Here is a 19,649-nt window from a genome sequence, read left to right on the forward strand (position 1 = left end):
TATCTGTAGACTGCATAAGACTCAGCCAAGGAAATTTCAGTAGATACCCTAGCAGGAAAAAGTAAACTTTCTAATATATATATATATTTTAAAACAAACGTGTTGAAGGCTTTTAAAGTTACATCGTGATGACTTGAAAGACTTAATGCCATTTATAGAGATTCTTCATTTATCATTTGGGAGTAGCTTTAGGTGCAGAGAAAATCTAGCTTAAGCAATGTCTCTGTAATATCTAGAAATATGGTTTATAAATATACACTTAGGCTGCACACATTACAATGAAAATATTCTTTATGATAATTCATTCAGTCAATTATTTCTTGCTACATGGCAGGTATTGCTGACACTGCTGTGCTTCCAGGCACTTACATGAATAAAACAAATGCATGAAACATACATCTGGGGGGGGGGGACAATAAGCAACATCGGTCATAGATAAAATAGAGGGTGATAAATGCCATGGGAAAAGAAAAAGTAGAGGAGATAAGGAGAGCCAGAGGCTAGTTACAATTTTACATAGAGAGTGACAAAGGTGTCATGGAGAAAGTGATGTTCCTGCAAAGATTTGAGAAAGTGAGGGAATTAACCCTGCCAATTTCTGGGGGAGCAGCCCATTCAAATGTCCTAGGGAGGGAGGATGCCGGACATGTGTGGCAACAGCAAGAAGGCTGGTGTGGCTGGAGCAGGGTGATGGAGAAGGGCAGAGAGGAGTAAGACCAAATCACATAGGACCTTGTAAACTGCGTTAAGCTCTTGGACTTTTACTCTGAATGAAACCGGAAATTTGTGAAAGGTTTTGGAAAAGTGAAATCACACTAATGCGATCTGACTTACATTTTTTTTTTTTAAGATTTTATTTGTTTATTTTAGAGAGAGTGTGCAAGCGTGAGTCGGGGGGAGGGGTGGACAGAGGGAGAGGGAGAGAGTATCCTCAAGCTGACTCTCCAATGAGCGAGGAGCATGATGTGGGGCTTGATCTCAGGACCCTGAGATCATGACCTGAGCCAAAATCAAGAGTTGGACGCTTAACTGCCTGAGTCACCCAGGCGCCCCCTGACTTACATTTTAAAAGGAATGTCTGTCTGCTGTTTAAAGAAGCAGTAAGAGGGCGCCTGGGTGGCTCAGTTGGTTAAGCGACTGCCTTCAGCTCAGGTCATGATCCTGGAGGCCCAGGATAGAGTCCCGCGATCGAGTCCCGCATCGGGCTCCCTGCTCAGCAGGGAGTCTGCTTCTCCCTCTGACCCTCTTCCCTCTCATGCTCTCTATCTCTCATTCTCTCCCTCTCAAATAAATAAATAAAATCTTAAAAAAAAAAAGAAGCAGTAAGAGAGCAAATGTAGGAACAGGGCATACAGTGGGAGGCTATGTGATTCAGATGAGAACTGAAGTCAGTAAAGGCAGTGAGGACTGGTTGGATTCTAGATCTATTTTGAAGATAGAACAAGCAGGATTTCTTGACAGATTGACTGTGGTGCGTGAGAGGAAGAAAATATCAAGGATGACTGCATGATTTCTGGCCTGAGGATAATGGGAGAATATTAACTAATTGGCCACAAGTAGTTTACTAACGTACAAAAGCAGATACATGGAAGGGAAGTCAGAGTTGCTCTGAAGGGAGTGTGGCATATATCCTGTATGTATCCCTGCTACTTACTGACCACGTGTCTGTTTTCATCCGCTATCTTTGGCCTATGGCAGCAATCTTAACTCCAAAGTTAACCTATACCTTAGGTTAACCTACATGTTGCACAGTTAACCTCTTGTGCAAGCAGAAGAGAGGAATTTCCAGTCGTTTCAGGGACGTACTTGGAACTTAATGTTTTAGAATTTCAATGTTTATTCATCTGCATAAATATTTTACCTACCAATGGGAAATCTGTAATTCCATTAGATCTTGTCTTTATCGGTCAACCTAACTTGGCTATGATAAATATAAGTAAGTTCCTTGAACTCCAAGGAACCTCTAATTTTTTTTTTTTTTTAGTATGGTTGACACACAATGTTACATTCGTTTCAGGTGTAGAACTTAGTGATTTGACAAGTTTACACATTATGTTATTTTCGCCACAAGTGCAGCTACCATTAATCCAGTTACACTGCTTTTGACTATATTCCTTATGCTATGCCTTTTATTCCCATGATTTATTTATTTCATGACTGAAAGTTTGTATCTCCTACTCCCCTTTCACCCATTTTGCCCATCCCTCTTCCCTCTGGCAACCATCAGTTTGTTCTCTGTATTTATAGTTCTGATTCTGCTTTTTTGTTTGTTTATTAATTTGGGGGGTTTTTTTTTAGATTCTACTTATGAATGAAATCATATGGTATCTTTCTCAGTCTGACTTATTTTTCTAAATTAATTTCTAAATTTTCTAAATTTAATTTCTAAATTTTCTAAATTTAATTTCTAAATTTAAAAGCTATAGCTAAAATATATAAAGAAGCATTTCCATTTTGATTTAAATAACTATTTCTGACATATGCTTTGAAGTAAAAACTTTAAGTTTCACATAAGCCCCAGAGAAAAAGAAACAGATGACATCAATTAATTTTTTTTTGTTTTCACAAAATGCAAATAACACATTTGAGTTTTTATTATTCTTTTTTATCATTATCGACAAATGACAATTCTGTGAGCCTAGAGGCCTAAAATTTCTTAATCACCCATATGTGTCAGAACTAGTATGCCCTTATGAGTGTCTATATTGCTTATTTTTGTGTTTCTACTATAAGTCTCATGAGCAAACTATTAGTAATACATACATTAATCAGCTTAGGGTGAGTAAGATATAATCTTTCCATCCAAGGAATGAAATGTGTTGTTTCTCCACAGTCACAAGGCATTCATGTTGGTGTGCTAGAAATTTTTAAAACTTACCAGAATTTACCATCTGCTGGTGTTTTTTCTTTTAAATCTATTCTGCTTACCCATTTTTCCTCTATTAATTGTTCTTCTGCAATAGAATTAATGAACATTCACAATGTTTTTCTAATTAGATGAAATCATAAAACTAAAGATTACATGGGCAGTGATGAATTTAAAGAGGTTCTTTCCCCAAATAAATCAACATTTTATTTTTTTTAAAGATTTTATTTATTTATTTGAGAGAGAGAGAATGAGAGACAGAGAGCACGAGAGGGAAGAGGGTCAGAGGGAGAAGCAGACTCCCTGCTGAGCAGGGAGCCGGATGCGGGACTTGATCCCGGGACTCTAGGATCATGACCTGAGCCAAAGGCAGTCGCTCAACCAACTGAGCCACCCAGGCGCCCTAAATCAACATTTTAGATTGTGCGAAGGAAAACTAACACTACAGCATTTCTCCAATCATGTTGCTCTCTTCCACAAAACTTTTAGTGGCTACCATTGTCTGTACTGTCCAGTATGGTACACTAGTCACATGTGGCTATTTAAATTTGATACATTAATTATTTAATAATAACCTTAATATAATAAAATTAAAACTGCAGTTTCTCAGTTAAACTAGCCACATTTTAAGTACTAAATAGCCATGTGTGCCAATATAGAAAGAATATTGCTATCATTACAGAAAATTCTATGGGAAAGTGCTAGTATAGAGAATAAATTGCTGTTTTTTTAGCATAGATTTCCATGCCCTTGCTAATTTCATTCCAGTTTACCTTACTAGTTATATCTTCCTCTTTACTGATCATATGAAATCCATGCATCCTATACTTTTTTTTTATTTCTAAGCCCTTACTTATTTGATTCCTTCAGCTTACAATTAGCTTTCTGTTTTTCACTTAGAGAAAAATTCCCTTATCTACAAGGATTTGCTTAATGCACCTTCTTCACAAAAGCCATCTGTATTCAGCCTTAATGGATTTAAGTAATTTCTTCCTTTGTGCTTTCTAAAATGTTCTTGTATTTCTAACGTCCTTTGTACCTTATTTATGTACATTTGTTTCTATCATCTGTTCCAGACTCCAAAATGTATCTTCATAGTACCCCTGGGCAGTTTACCACTTCACCATGTATATTAATGAATATTCCAAAATGATGATTTGAGTAATTCATAATAAATTTAAAAGTTACTTCTGTTTTGTGAGCATTTGCAGGCCCATTGTTTGATGTGCTTTGAATTTGTAAATTTATTTGCTCTATTATTTTTTAGGGTTGTCATTTCCAAAACCCACTGACCCTGACTAGCCTAAAAGGGGAGAAGGGGGCAGGGGACTAATTAAATCAAGTTATAGATCCAAGTTTCTCTTTTCATGACTATAATTTGGTGCTTGAGCATTTCCGTGGCCTTCGCTATTATCTCCCATGCCTGTAGCTAGAAAACAGGATGCAATTTAAATCAATCAAACAAGAGAGTCTTCTAATCCCTGATAATTGGTGCTAGGTGCTAGGTGTCTTTTTATTCAGCTGTCTCTGGTCGTTGGTTTTGTAGAATCACAGTCAACAGGACAGAAGGAGGTTGTTATCACCTTTTTCATGCCTTTCTAAAAACTTGTTGGTCATTGCTACACTTCCACTATTTAAAGCAAAACAAAGTATCATATCAGTTATTCTATTTTCAAATTATAAGCTCCAAATGGATTCCCAGAGGTCATCACTTCTCTCATCTCCAGAAAATACAGCAGAAGACCACAGCATATTCCTTTTAAGGAAATTTTGAATTGTGTTTCTCTTGTCTTCCACAACATTCTCATTTGTAAGTTTCAGAAACTGGCAGGTGTTACCGAAATTTTGGAAGCTCCAATGTTGGAACCGCCTTTGTGAAAGGAGAAGAGGAAGTTTTTGTATATCTCTGTTATCCTGACTATCCACTTTCAAAAGAAGGTGTTTCATAACATGGCATTGGTGGCTTCACAGGGACAGTCATCCTGATATCTTTGGACTTGGTAGCTACCATTCAATAAGAGTGGAAAGAGAAAGTCTTATGCTCACCCTAAAGTCAATGTATTCATTAAATGCTTTTGAATTTATTATAAATACCTTTCAACTCATCTATCTTATGGCTACACCAGTAACCCCTCAGCAGATGACTTTCTACATCTAGATATCTCAGCCTTGGGCTTTCTCCTATGCTCCACTTCTGCCATTAAAACGGGTTGCTAGATATTCTTTCTTTCATTCAGCTAACATTTATTGATCACATACTATATGCCAAGCACTGTGCTAGGTTTTTAGGAAACAAAGACACAGCCAGTATGGCAAAATACTCATGGTCTCCACAGAGGAAAAGGCTACTAAACCAAAGATGACAGTGCAGCAAGGGACAATATAACAGAGGGGAAAGAGTCCTGATTTCTATTCTTGTGTCTTTCTTAATCCGATGTCTGAAATGCACAAGTTATTAACCAGTTTGAGCCTCAGTTTTCTTTTTTTTATTAAATATTTTTATTTATTTATTTGACAGAAAGAGACACAGTGAGAGAGGGAACACAAGCAGGGGGACTGGGAGAGGGAGAAGCAGGCTTCCCGCGGAGCAGGGAGCCCGCATCGGGCAGCATCAGATGCTTAAGGGCTGAGCCACCCAGGTGCCTCCTCAGTTTTCTCTTTTATAAAAGTGGAAATATAAACCTTTACCTCACTGAGTTATTGTGAGGGTTAATTGAGCTGGCAAATGCAGAACTGAAACAACCTGATTCTCTGCCTCCAAATTCTAGTCCGTTGCTTACTGAATTCCTCATTCTATTATTTAAGACCCTGATCCTAATTATCCACTGTTTTCTCTCCCACAACTTAAGTGCAAATTAAACTGATTTGCTTCCTGTTCCTTGGATACATTTAATGCCTGATGCCTCCTTGCCTTTGCTCGGGCTCTTTTTTCTGCTTGGAATATCTCCAATTCTGCATGTCTAAATCCTTCTTGCTTCAAGGTGTCTTGATGAAATACAATCTCTTTCATGAAGCTTTCCTAGCTTCCTGCAGCATGAAATAACCGCTTCCCATAAAATCATGTAGCATTTTGTTCAAACTTTTTTGATGATGTTTTTAGAAGGCAAGTCACATCAAGTACTAGGGTAGGAATGATAATTAATATCTATGCTCTTAAATGTTGTAACTGTGACAGCAGTTTGTCATTCCAGCTTGTGGAAGAGCTGGTGGAACAATCTTATCTCTGAAATGAAAAAGCAGCTAATAGACTTTAGAACAGGAATGCCCAGGGGCGCCTGGGTGGCTCAGTCAGTTAAGAGTGAGATTTCCGCTCAGGTCATGATCTCAGGGTCCTGGGATCCAGCCCCTCATCAGGTTCCCTGCTCATCAGAGAGTGTGCTTGTCCCACCCCCACTGCTCCTCCCCCACTGCCCCTCCCCTACTGCCCCTCCCCCCACGTGTGTGGGCAGCTCTCTCTCTTTCTCAAATAGATAAAATCGAAAAAAAAAAAAAAAAAGCAGGGGCCCCTGGGTGGCTCAGTCAGTTGAGCATCTGCCTTCGGCTTAGGTCATGGTCCCAGGGTCCTGGGATCAAGACCTGCATCAGGCTCCCTGCTCTGTGGGAAGCCTGCTTCTCCCTCTCCCACTCCCCCTGCTTGTGTTCCCTCTCTCACTGTGTCTCTCTCTGTCAAATAAATGAATAAAATCTTAAAAAAAAAAAAAAAGAAAGAAAAAAGAAAAAAAGCAGGGATGCCCACCTCTCCCCATATCCAACCCTCAATTAGCCCTTGCCCTTCCCACTTCACCGCTTTCACTTTCTTCTTACTGTCTTCAGGAAGCTGTTTCTGTGTCTCAAAGTAAATGAGAGATAGTGATAATGAACCCAACATAAAAACCAGCTGATATAAATCCTCATGAACAACTTTGAGTTGTGAGCATTTTTAAGCTTTAGTTGTTATCCTAGTTCTTGGCAAATATGGGTTTGTCCGCTGATTTTTCCTTGAACCAGCTCTCAAAAGTCTTGAATGCTTGAAAGGATGTGAATCTCTGGAGCTTCAAACTGTTTTAATTATTGAAGAAAGAATGGACTTCACTGGTAATTTCATTTGCTTCATAAACCATTAGACCGCTCAACCAATAAATATGTTGAATCTTCATAAGTAAGAAATATTTTCAGGTGCCTGGGTGGTTTAGTTGGTTAAACGGCTGCCTTTGGCTCAGGTCATGATCCTGGACTCTCAGGATCGAGTCCTGCATCGGGTTCCCTGCTCTGCCGGGAATCTCCTTCGCCCTCTGACCCTCCCCTCTCTTATGTACTCTCTCTCAAATAAATAAATAAATAAATACAATCTTAAAAAAAAAAAAAAAGAAATACTTTCCATAGCAACAGTTTGGTACCCATTGTTCTAAAGTTTGGCAATACCTAATGAATCATTCATTGGCAAAGTAACTTCACTTTCTGTATTTGTGCAAATATTAGCAAAGTTCATAGATCTCTATCAAATTGCTAGGCTTTCTGACAAGTGAATATGAATTGATGGTGAACTATCACCACTTTCATAGCAGTCATCAACAAGGCAAGGACTGGAAGATGCTGGAACCAAACCGGTGAACAAGACCCTGAGTGGTTTTAGATGTGAACAAGATCTTGGATGGTTTTAGATGTTCACAGATGCTTCCAGTTGTACCTTCTTTTGCAAGAATGGCCATCACTTCCACTTTCCCATTACTAGGAATATGTATGAATTAAGATGTACAAGATGAATGTATGTATAAATATGTACAAATGACTTCAATGAGCTCTGTGAGCAACTCTACCCTATTAATCCTAATTCACAGATACACTTTTGCACTCATGAAATGAAGCCAACTGAGCTTGTTCTGTTGGCTTCGTTATAATGTTTCTTCCTTGGTTGTTGCTAGAAAGTTGTTTGTTTTTAAGATTTTATTTTTATTTATTTGACAGAGAGAGACACAGTGAGAGAGGGAACACAAGCAGGGGGAGTGGGAGAGGGAGAAGAGGGCTTCCCGCAGAGCAGGGAGTTGGATGCGGGGCTCGATCCCAGGACCCTGGGATCATGACCTGAGCCAAAGGCAGACGCTTAACGACTGAGCCACCCAGGCACCCCTAGAAAGTTTCAAATACTGTTGATTTAGCGTCTCTATACCTTAACTTTCAAAATCTTGATCATTTTATCTGTCTCTTTCAGCTGGGATACAGACTGCATACCATAAATATTCCCTCTTTTTGTTTTCCTGAGACTGCCACAGACTTTGTTGTTTACTTTCCAAGTTCTTTAGAATTTTTTTTCTGTTAATAGCAAATATTTTTGTATGGAATATCTCTGCTACATATTTCCCACATTCTCTAAGGTTTGACTTGCTAATTTTTGTTTGTTTGTTTATCTGATCTCTTTATTTAACCAGAATTCTGAATTATTTTATTCTATGTGGAAGGCCTATATTATTCAACTGACCCACGGATAATGAGTTGTCTGCTGATGGCCACTGTCCACTGCTGAGTGTCTGTATGAGGCATTTCATCTTGAAATAGTTGATCCATGATAGCATCAGTGACTAGTGATATAATTATATAAGTTTGTTTTCTATTTCAACCATATTTACATCTAGCAGCCAAATCCTTACTTCCATCTCAGCCATATCGTATAGTTTCCAGCCTGGGCACCCTCTCGAAAGAGAGAAGGTAGATCTAACGTCTGGGCACAACTGATACCACTGAGAAGAGTGTTCATCTTTCTTTAGAGGCACTTAAGACTTTGTCACCAGTGGTTAGAACAGATGCCATGAGTAATTTGTTAAGTGGTTTATGTAAACTAAGTGCATTTTCTTTTTTATGGCCTCTGACTTCCCATGATTAAAAATTTAAACCCGAGGACAGGGAGAAGGAATCTCATCTTTCTCCCATGATACATTCCTTGATGGAAAAAAAAAAAAAAAGAATTCAACCTGACAATTACATAACCTCTCTACTATTACAACACTACATGGCAACCTCAAGGGATCCTAAGGAGCCTGGGAAATCATTTCTACACATGATTGTGAACCACGTATGGAAAAAGATTCTGCCAGTGTCTTCATTGAACTAGTCGGTCTACTGCCCTGAATTATTCTGGAACCAATAAGTTCATAGCTGACTTATAATCATTTACTTTCATGTGATTTGAACTGTGAGTCACCTGTTCCGTTGAAACTATGGACACACTGGTGTATTTTTAACATACTCTGAGCCACTCTTCTAGAATAAAACAGAACAAAAATGCAATATGCAATTGTCTGGAGAGTAATGGTATGTAAATTCTTTTTTAAAAATATTTTATTTATTTATTTGACAGAGAGAGATATAGCGAGAGAGGGAACACAAGCAGGGGGAGTGGGAGAGGGAGAAGCAGGCTTCCCGCGGAGCGGGGAGCCCGATGCAGGACTCGATCCCAGGACCCCGGGATCACGACCTGAGCCGAAGGCAAACGCTTAACGACTGAGCCACCGAGGCGCCCCTGGTGTGTAAATTCTTGAGTACAGATCTATGTCCTGGATCTTATAGGAGCTGATGAGGGGCTCCAGGGCTGAGTCTCTCAACCCATCTTCCCCAGAGCTGTCTTCCCAATCCAGGAGAAGAAGAAACACTACTTCCTACCGTGAATCATTCTTTGGGGGGCTCCCACAGCCCTTGGTTTCTGTCTTCCTCTTTTCTGGATCTGGTCTTATTCATCTTTGTGGTTTCCAAACCAAGCATAGTAGAATCTGTATACATATCTTTTGAATCCATCCATCCATTCATTCCTTTATTTAATAGATATTTGTCAAGTACCTATTACGTGCATTAGCCTGTGCTAAGCATTAGGAATGCAAGAGAATAAAGCAGACAGTTGCTTCTCTGAAGGAGCTTAATTTCATATGTTGAGGGTGAGGGAAGTCAGACTATACAAGAAAAATTACAGATAATTCCAACTTCAATATTTTTAAGTGCTCTGAAGGATTAGCGAGTCCTGACCGAACTCTGCTAATGAGCTAGCAATATGACACTGGCCAAATTACCTAACCACTCTCAGTTCCAGTTTTCTCATTTGTGAAATAAGAGATTCATATGAGTTAATGTCTAAAATCCCTTTTAGGGTGCGCCTGGGTGGCTCAGTCGTTAAGCGTCTGCCTTCAGCTCAGGTCATGATCCCAGGGTCCTGGGATTGAGCCCCGCATCGGGCTCCCGGCTTGGCGGGAAGCCTGTGTCCCCCTCTCCCACCCCTGCTGCTTGTGTTCCTTCTCTCGCTGTGTCTCTCTCTGTCAAATAAATAAATAAAATCTTAAAAAAAATTTTTTTAATAAAAAATTAAAATAAAATAAAATTCCTTTTAGGCCTGACCTTTATGATTCTGTGCTTGCTTAATGAAGAAATATATTATGTACAAAGAGTAGCTGATCAAAATTACCCATTAAATAATAATACCCATAATGATTATCAAAAGTTTGTCTGATAAGTGTTCAAACTCTCTGTAACTATAATGGGAACCTTAACCACACGAAGAGAAATAAAGTAGGGAATCTGCTAAACAATCACAACAACAACAAAACACAAAACAAAACACAGTTAGATTAAGAATTAGAGTAAAATAAATGAAATGTCTTGAATCCTAAATATCTGGCATCATTTTGAATGAGTAACAAGGCAGTGTGAAGTCGTAACAGAAACATTTTCTAGCTCCAGAAGATTACAAATAGTGCATGGGGTTACAAAAGAGATAACATATTTTTGAGAATTAAGTTACTCAGTTGTCTAATGCTGCATTTATCTTGGCAGGAGACTTCCGGTTTATTTTCATGTGAAAGGGAAGAACTTTACCAGTGAGACAGATAAGAGGAGGTGGGACAGTTAGCCCCTCCTCTCCCCATAGAGAAAGGAAGGGAGGTGCTCAGATAGTTATTTCCTCAAAGCTGAGGGAGGAAAGCTCAAGGGAATCCCCCCTCAAGTTTGTGGCTTAGCTGGTAGACAGACTGACATCTCAAAACCTGGTGGTAGCTTGCTGACCTGCCCTGGGGCTATTGGAAGAAGGAGAGTAGGGGAAAGAGGTGATGTGACTACAGTGAGCCAGGTGGCCTAGGAGCAGGAACTTTCCCTGGGAGTCCACTATTCCCAAGAGCTACAACAGATGCCTGTGAGTAGGTGGGCCTCACCTGTGGAGTGGGCAGAGCTCGTTGGGACTGCTGCAGCAGGAGGCAGAGAGGCACATCCCCAGAAAGTCTGTGGCTTGATGCTAAATAGGAATCCTCCAGAGAACAGACCCTGTCTCACAAGGTGCCACCAGTGTCCCTGGGAGTTTTAGGGATCTGAGTCCTTCTTCAGTGGGGTCCACTGGGTCTCCCAGTCACTCCAGACTGAGACAGTAGATCGGAAGTCAGATCAGTGGTGATAACCACAGAAAAGGGACAATGATTCTGCCACACCAAGGTGGAGGTCTTCCTGAAAGGAAATAAGGGTTACATCTGAGAAAAAGGAAAACAATCAAGTAGCCCTGGGTCATCAAAGGACACATTTGTGTCGTTCTCTTGCCTGAGATGAGGCTTAGGGAGAAGGACTGACCTCTGACCAAGCCAATAGGTTTCAGGTCATGAATTATACTGTCAGCATACTTTGGATTCTTCTAGCATCTCAAAGTCAAGCAGCAGCTGAACAAAGTTTATCACCTTGGGACCAGAGGAAGCAGAGGACCTGGTGTCTGAAGACTCCAACCCTTCCTTAGCACCTCCCCACTGAGGCCACACCCTATAGTCATCACATGAAGACCATTTGAGGAGAGAAGCAGGGGAAGACTCTCTGAACACTATACATGTTCATCTAAGAGATACTGAAGGGGCTCAGTCAGTAGAGCATGGGACTCTTGATCTCTGGGTTGTAAGTTCAAGCCCCACCTTAAGTGTAGAGATTACTTAAAAATAAAACCTAAAAAAAAAAAAAAAAGATACTGAATACTGCCCAAATGGGTTTTTTAAAATGTTTGTGTGATACTAAGCTTTAAAATATGTTGGACTTTTGTTCCTACTTACCAGTGGATTAGGGGGCCAAGGGAAACCTAGAATAGCTCTAAACAAAATAAAGAATTTATACTCATTTTGTACACTTGAGTTTTCAAGCTTGGTTCCTGACCCTCCTATACACTATTGACTTAAATAAATAATTGGATCACTAGAAGTCTAAAAAATTAGGTTCTCTTGGAAAAAGTAATGTATTGTAGAAGTAATGTAATACAGAAAAACCAGCTATGACCAAATCTGTTTTTTTTTTTAAACCTATTTTGATATGAACTGGAGCAACTTCATTTCCCAGCTCTGCCACTTATTAAGTGTGTTGTCTTGGGCACATTGCTTAATCTCCCTGCCTCAGTTTCTCCATCTTTAGAAAGTATAAAATAATAGCTATCTTGTGGAATTATTATAAGGTTTAGGAATAACACATGTAGATTTCAAATACAGTCCTTGGCGTACAAGTGATGCTAAATGTTGAGGATTACCATTAGTATGATTACTCTATGTTGTGACCTTCTTATTTTTTTTTAGAACAGGGAAGTCAGAATCACTGGCCTTTGCTTAGTATTTGCTTCAGATGAATAAAGCTTAATAAATCTCTTAACCATAGCCAATTCTCCAACTGCTTATTGTAGTCAGACTATGTTTACCAAAAACCACACTGAAGTAAAAATCTATTTGTTGGGTGCCTGGGTGGCTCAGTTGGTTAAGCGACTGCCTTCGGCTCAGGTCATGATCCTGGAGTCCCAGGATTGAGTCCCGCATCAGGCTTCCTGCTCAGCAAGGAACCTGCTTCTCCCTCTGGCCCTCCTCTCTCTCTCTCTCTCATTCTCACGCTCTCAAAATAAATAAATAAATCTTTAAAAAAAATCTATTTGTTGTTGACATTTCTTTGTAGAGTCTCTTAAGTTAAAATATGCTTCCTCAATGAATTGAGAAAAAAATGAGACTTAAATGTGGAAATTAACTTTAGAAGTCAGTGAAAACCTTGAGACTTTTTTCTTAGACAATGGAAATGGAGAACTGAGACATTTTTATTTGATCTTCAAAGGTAACCAAGTAGGCTGTTTTTGGCCCTGAGTTCCTCCTCTTCCAAACTAGTAGGAACCATTTTGTCCTGAAACATCAAAAAATTACTTTAATTCCCTTTAAAAAGCTAAATAGTTCCGTCATGATGGAAAAGGCATGGAGAAAAACTCTTTATGAGAATAATAATAGATAAGAAGAAAACAGCATGGTTTACTTGTTCTATAAATACTTGAATAGCAAAAGGTACCGAGCTTTTCTGTCTCCGGTAGTGTATTTTTCTTATTTATCCATAGCATTTCTGTATGCTGAAAAGATGTTTAATAATATACATTGAAAGCAAATCAGGAACAAAAACATCTCTTAAGCTTCCTAATTCAAAATGACACAAAGTATAATAACATGACTACAACTGTTGAGATGAAAATAGAAAAGAGGTAGTGCATCCAGATATTTTCATGATCTAGGTATCTTCCATTGTTTCAAATGTTTTTGCTTTTTGCTAAATTCCTTCATTCTTATCTCTGTGGTTAATCATAATTAATTCATGATTAATCATAACTGAATTCTACCTGTGTTATTTCTAAGCCTTCTAATAATCCAATAACCACAATTTCAATATCACCCCAATGTTTCTGCTCCCTGTGATTACAATTCCTCTCTACTCCATTTCAGCATGATGCAACTAGGAGTCGTACTACTCCTGGATGTTCCAAGACACTTGCAAATTCAAATATTCTGTATCATTTGTCCCTCACCCTCACTGATCTATGAGCACAAAATACCTCCTGCCCATGGGCTCTGTCTCACTTCATCTTTGTGCCATCCTTGGGAAGGAGGATTTTATGAACCCTTAAAAGTAGACAGAAAAACAAACAGATGGAGTCCAGAATTAGTTGTTGACTCATATTATCCACATATTAATCATATGGAGGTCTAATATTAAAATTAGCTTGAGCTCAGAGGCTGCAGAACAACACATCCCAGTTTAACTCCTACCTCATTAACCACTCCTTTTTTTGTCATTTCTGTTGGTTCCTCTTTATCTTTCTAACTCTTGATTATAGAGGGTACCATCTACAGGGGACTGCAGGGAGGACTCAGTGCTGGAACCCTTTACAGTCTCATCCAGTCTTGTGGCTTTATATGCCATCTGTAAGTTTGGTCTTCCCAAATTGATATCCCCAGCCTAGATCTTTTCTCAAACTACAGAACCTCTTGTATGCAATTGCCTATTTGGTGATTCCACTCTAATTTCTAACTGGCACCTCAAACTTAATATTCCAAAACCAACTTTCTGTTCAGCTCCACTTCTGCCTGCCCTCTCAAAGTCTTCTCAACCTCAGTTAATGGCCATTTAATCCTTCCAGTTGCTCAGGCCAGAAACTTTTTGGGTCCTCCCTTGGGTCCCAAGGGAGTCCAAGGGGTCCTCCTTGACTTTCTCTTTCTTTCATCTCCCACATCCTGTTACCATAGATTTAAAGTATATCCAGAATCCAACCACTTCTCTCTACTTTCACCACAACCACCCTGGTCCAAGTACATCTTTTCTCACCTTCATTATTGTAGTAGCCTGCTGATGGTCTCCCTGCTTCCATTCCATGGGGCCCACTTCTGTTCTCAACACAGCAGCTAAAGCAATAATCCTGTTAAAAACTAAGTCCAATCATGTCATTCTTTGTTCTAGTGGCTTCCCATCACACTCAGAAAAAAACCACAAAATTTTATAGTGGCTACAACTGTTCTACACAATCTGCCTTTACATATACACACACCCACACACACCACCTCCAACCCTTCCTTCTGACTTCATGACCTCCTCTTCCATTACCGCCCCCCCAGCCTTGTTCATTCTGCCTCCTTAGGATTCCTAGATCCTGCCATGTATGTTCTAGTCTCATGTCCTTTGACTTTATGTTTCTTCTGATGGATAGCTCTTCCCTCAAATATCCATGTGGATTATTCCCTCACTTCCTTCATACTTTTGCTCCAACATACTCTTCTTAGTCATGCCTTTCCTGACAATCTTATTTTAAACTCTAAAACCTCCTTCCCTTACTGTTCCCCACACCACATGACTTCCTATTGCTTCTCTCTTCTCTTATTTTCTCTATATACCACTTATCACCATCTAGCAAACTATACAATTTACCAGTTACTTTTAAACATTTTCTATATAATGGTCTTTCTCCAATTAGAAAATAAGTTCCATGAATGCAACATTGTTTTTGCTATTATTTTTTGTTGCACCCACAAAACCCGGTACATAGTAAGCACTTAATTAATAATTATGAAATAAATAGTAGTGGACTCGTGCTGAATTTTATGTGTATTAATTAATTTAAATCTCACAAAAATCCTATGGGACAGATCCTATCGTTATCCTAATTTTACAGATAAGGAAATTGAAGCACAAAATGCATAAATATCTGACCCAAGATCATACAGCTAGGATACAGTGGAGACAAGTTTCCAATCCACCTATGCTAGCTCCAGAGTCTGAGATCATAACTACTTTGCTATATCATTTCTCAGAAAATTTTACCTTATGATTGGTTAACTTTAAATAACCAGACATTTGTATAATGGTTTTACTTTGTGCTCTTCCTTTTGGTTTATTATATTAGAAGATCTTAGTGAAACAATCATGCTTCTAAAACCTTGGTATCAGTAATAACTCCAATTTGTAAGTGGACCAAATAAAGAGTGTATCTCTCTCCTTGTATACACAATTAGGATTGAGAGTTTTTATCTTTTGTGCTAGGGCTTTAAGATATTCATGGCCATTAAAGGAAAGGACTAGAACTTGTGTCCGTCAGACCTAGGACTCTGATTTTCAGTTTGGGGAATATTGTCGAGTAGTCCTGATGAAAACAAAATTGTCTTGTTGGGTTTGACTGTCAACTCTGAAATTCGCAAACATTGTGACACCATGGGAAGAAAGTTAGTTTCTTCATCTGCAAAAGAAGTTCATTACACACATCTTGCCTACAACATTGCTATACAGTGTGATTCAATGTAAATCATTTTTACCAATGGGTAATACATGCGTAAAATTGTTTTCCCACTGTTGAAAAGATTAGAAATGAAATGGAAATAGACACAAAGTATAGGCTGAACACTCCCTGTCAAGAAGTGATTTGTTTCTTCTAATGTTTCTATATACTAATGATGAACTATCAGAAAGAGAAGTTAAGGGTGCCTGTATGGCTAAGTCAGTTAAGCATCTGACTCTTGATCTGGCTCAGGTCATGATCTCAGGGTCATGGAATTGAGCCCCATGTCGGGTTCTGTGCTTAGCAGGGAGTCTGCTTAAGATTCTCCCTCTCTCTCTCTGCCCCCTTCCCCTGCTCTCTTTCTCTCAAGTAAGTAAGTAAGTAAGTAAGTAAATAAATCTTTGGGGGGGAAAAAAGAAAGAGAAATTAAGAAAACAATCCTATTTACAAGAGCATCAAAAACAATAAATACTGAATAAATTTAACCAAGGAGCTAAAAGATCTATACACTGAAAACTCTAAGACATTGATAAAAGAAATTGAAGAAGACACAAATAAACGAAAAAATATTTTTTTTAAAGATTTTATTTATTTATTTGACAGAGAGAGAGAGAGCACAAGTAGGCAGAGTGGTAGGCAGAGGGAGAGGGAGAAGCAGGCTCTCTGCTGAGCAGGGAGCCTGATGTGGGGCTCGATCCAAGGACCCTGGGATCATGACCTGAGCCGAAGGCAGCCGCTTAACCGACTGAACCACCCAGGTGCCCCCCAAAATATTCTATTTTCATGGATTGGACTGATTAATATTGTTAGAAAGTCCATACTACTACCCAAAGCCATCTAGAGTTTCAGTGTAATCTTTATCAAAATTCCAATGGTATTTTTTCACAGAAATGGAAAAAAAGAATTCCAAAATTTGTATGGAGCCACAAAAGACCCTGAATAGCCAAAGCAATCTTGAGAAAGAAGAACAAAGCTGAGGCATCACACTTCCTGATTTAAAACTATATTACCAAGCTATAATAATCGAAATAGTATGGTACTGGCATAAAATAGATACTCTCTAGATTAATGGAAAAGAATCAAGGGTCCAGAAATAAAGCCATACATATAAGGTCAACTAATACTTGACAAGGGAGCCAAGAATACTTAATGGGGAAAAGATAGTCTCTTCAATAAATAGTGTTAGTAAAGCTGAATATTCACATGCAGAAGAATGAAACTGGACCTGTATCTTACCCCAGACACAAAAATTAACTTGAAATACATTAAAAATTTAAATGTAAGACCTGAAACCATAAAATTCCTAGAATACTTTAAAAAAAATCTCCTTGACACTGGACTTAACAATGATTTTTTTGGATATGAGACCAAAAAAATAGGCAACAAAAGCAAAAATCAACAAGTGAGATAACATCGAACTAAAAGGTTTCTGCACAGCAGAAGAAACAATCAACAAAATTTGAAAAGAAACCTACAGAATGGGAGACAATATTTGGAAATCACAAATGTGATAAGGGGTTAAACTCCTTCAACATAATAGAAAAACAATAAATAATCTGATTAAAAAATGGGCAGAGAACCTGAATAGACATTTTTGTAAAGAAGACATAAAAGTGGCCAACAGGTACATAAAAAGATGCTCAACATCACTCATCATCAAGGAAACCCAAATCAAAAGCACAATGAGATATCACGTCACACCTGTCAGAATGGTTGTTATCATACAGCAGTACATGCAGAATGGTTATCAGAAAGATAAGAGGTAACAAGTGTTGGCAAGGATGTGGAGAATGCTAGTGTACTGTTGGCAGGAATGTAAATTGGTACAGCCACTATGGAAAACAGTATGGAGTTTCCCCAAAATATTAGAAAATAGAGCTACTAGATGATTCAGCAAGCCCTCTTCTGAGTATATATCCAAAGGAAATGAAATCAGGATCTTGCAGAAATATCTGCATGTTCATTGTGGATTACTTATAGTATTCAATACATGGGAACAACCTAAGTGTCCATCAACAGATGAATGAATAAAGCAAATGTGGTGAATGTTATTCAGCCATAAAACAAAGAAGGAAATCCTGCCATGTGTGACAACATGGATGAAGCTTAAGGGCATTATGCCAAGTGACATAAATCAGACAGAGAAAAACAAATATCGTTATGATCTCACTTGCACGTGGAATCTGAAAAAGCCAAACTTATGGAAACAGAGTAGATTGGTGGTTTCCAGGGGCTGGAAGACAGGAGAAATGGGTAAAAGTGGTCAAAGGGTACAAAGTTACAGTTATAAGATGAATAAGTTCTGGGATCTAGTTTACAGTGCAGTGACTAAAGTTAATAATACTGTATTGTGTACTTGAAAGTTGCTAAGAGAGTAGATCTTAAATGCTCTTACCACACACATAAAAAGTAATAATGTGAGAGGATGGATGCCTAGCCTTATTGTGGTAATCACTTTCAAATACATACATGTATCAAATCATCACATCCTACATGTTAAACTTACACATTGAATGTCAATTATACAATTACATCTCAATAAAGCTGAATGAAAAAGAAGTTAAAGCCTCAACTAAAACTGGCAAGTTATTTAATTATAAAAGCTGGTTGAATTTTTTTCTTAATGTATATAGTAAACTCAGTAATTATTTTTAAAGTAATAATGTTGCCTGTTAATATCTTTGCACTTTGATTTAGAAATTTCCTTAGAATAGATTTTTTCCCCCTACATTTTGCTATTAACTCAAAGTTTTCAGACGTAGCGAATGATGACATATTTTCTTTCATTTAGGTAGTGTGTTTTTTCTAGCATTTCCAGCATTAAAAAAGAAGTATTTGAGCCATTTAAATGATGAATCATGTATGTTATATTTATCCTTAAGATATTTTAAGTCATAGTAGGAAAAAGCTCAGGTATTTCTAACCTTGATATGCCATTTTATCACTGAATTCTTTTACCCTTTCTTCCTACCCTTGTCTTTCTGCTTTAACCCCCACCCCCCAACCCCATACTCAGCCTCCTAGCACTGGATTGTACTTTATGTCTTAAGGTCACTTCCCAATGATATTTCTTTCTTTTTTAAATTTTTTTATTTTTTTAAAGATTTTTTTTTAATTTTTATTTATTTGAGACAGAGAGAATGACAGAGAGAGAGAGAGCACATGAGAGGGGGGAAGTTCAGAGGGAGAAGCAGACTCTCTGCCGAGCAGGGAGCCCGATGCAGGACTCAATCCAGGGACTCCTGGATAGTGACCTGAGCCGAAGGCAGTCGCTCAACCAACTGAGCCACCCAGGCGCCTGATATTTCTTTCTTTTTAAGGGGGGAGCGGCAGGGGAAGAGGGAGAGAGAGAATCTTAAACAGGCTCCCCACCCTGCACCTGAGCCCAAAGTGGGGCTCCATCTCACAACCCGGAGATCATGACCTAAGCCAAAATCAAGAGTGATTAACCGACGGAGCCACCCAGGTGCCCCTCCCCATGATGTTTATAAATGTTTGGAAAGGCAGTCACAGGCTTTCAGTTCCCTCTCAGCTGCATAAGAATGGCCCTTATCACACTTCCTTATCAAGTGATAAAGAGCACTCACCGCTTGTTCTGGATTTATCACGTTGTGTAGGAATCTCTTTCCCAATTTCAGACTCAACGTGTACTCCTTTGTTCTGCTTAAGCACGTGTGTCCTGTGGCACCTGGCCAGTCCCACTGCTGTCTGTTCCCTGTGGGAAAGAGTCGAGGTCCTTCTGTTGCA

Source organism: Eumetopias jubatus, unplaced genomic scaffold (genome assembly GCF_037043125.1).
Source record: "Eumetopias jubatus isolate StellerSeaLion01/CBP00866 unplaced genomic scaffold, mEumJub1_p1.0 scaffold_4, whole genome shotgun sequence".
Taxonomy (NCBI): Eukaryota; Metazoa; Chordata; class Mammalia; order Carnivora; family Otariidae; genus Eumetopias; species Eumetopias jubatus.